The sequence below is a fragment of the Balaenoptera acutorostrata genome, chromosome 15 (assembly GCF_949987535.1).
Source record: "Balaenoptera acutorostrata chromosome 15, mBalAcu1.1, whole genome shotgun sequence".
Classification (NCBI taxonomy): domain Eukaryota; kingdom Metazoa; phylum Chordata; class Mammalia; order Artiodactyla; family Balaenopteridae; genus Balaenoptera; species Balaenoptera acutorostrata.
Window position 1 is genome coordinate 32,674,550 of NC_080078.1, and position 1,221 is coordinate 32,675,770.

General features: G+C 48.3%; 1 pseudogene; it reads right to left on the minus strand.

Moving 5' to 3' along the window:
* Positions 1–209: 209 nt before the first annotated feature.
* LOC102998894 (small nuclear ribonucleoprotein Sm D2-like) lies at positions 210–650 on the minus strand (annotated as a pseudogene).
* Positions 651–1,221: the final 571 nt, after the last annotated feature.

A 1,221-nucleotide genomic window follows, 5' to 3' on the forward strand; every position in this document is an offset into this window, starting at 1 on the left:
TCACAACATTGTTAACCTGCTGTACACCAATATAAAATAAAAAGCTAAAAAAAATAAAATTCCTCCCTGTAAAATAATGGTGACAATAATAATCAATTCATGGGTTGGCTGGAGAGATTAAATGGTTTATTACGTGATGGTGTTGATTCCACTCTTAACCCATAGGAGGCGATTACTAAATATTTTTTTTTCTTTTTCTTTTTTTTTTTTTAGAAAAAACACATGACTTTATTATTCCCAGCACAAAGGGCAGGTCTTCGCAGAACGAGGGGGCAAGTTCTGACGGCCGGGAGGGGGCCCCTACTTGCATGCATGAGTGGGTTCTGCAAGACCACAATGACCGAGTCCCCTGCAGGCACACCTCTGAGATGTAGCGGTCCTTGTTCACTGGCTTGGACTTCTTCTTGCCCTTACCGTTCTTGGGGACTTCGGTCCACAACTCTTTCACGTTCTCCAGCACCATGTTGCAGTGTCTTGTCGAAGGCCTTCACGTGGCCCAGGAGCTTCTTGTGGTGGCAGCTGAGCACTTGGGTGTTGTTCTTGACCGACTGGGTGAGCACGGGGAGTGGCCGCGTGTGAAACTCCTCCCCCTCCCGCTTCGGCGGCTCTGCCGGGGTCATCGCACTCTTGGGCTTGTTGAGGAGGCACATGTTGGTGGCAGTGGTGGTGGCCGCGCTCTCAAGTCACTACTGTCTCCTCTGCGTTGCTTCATCCTCTTTTCACTTTTCACTGCCTGCTTCTCTGAATTCTAAAAGTACAAATTCTGAACTAGATCAATAATGTAGATCAGCCTCATGGCGTCCCAGAAAGTGACTCCCAGCACTGAGATACTTTGTCAATGGATGCAATGCATGGCCTCTTTCTACCTAGAGCAAAGACAGAGTTGACACGCTGTTGTTGACTTCACCTTTCACTAAAGCCACGGAATCTGCCTGCCTTTGAACTGGTCATGGCTGAGAACCACACACCACCTTTAGAAGAGGTCTGGCCTCCAAGAAAATCTCAAATATCACAGGGCCACAGCTGGCGAGATGCCTCTTACCTGGGCAGGGTGGAATGATTTATACCTGATCTGTCAGAGGTCACCAAGCAGCTCAAAGCTAAACTGAAAGATTAAGAATTGATCCAGATGTAATAACAACCCTGACTAGACATCCAGGCTTCCACTGGCTGCCCTTAAGGCACTAGGCAGGCGGCCTCAGTTTGCAGAGGGCAGGGGAT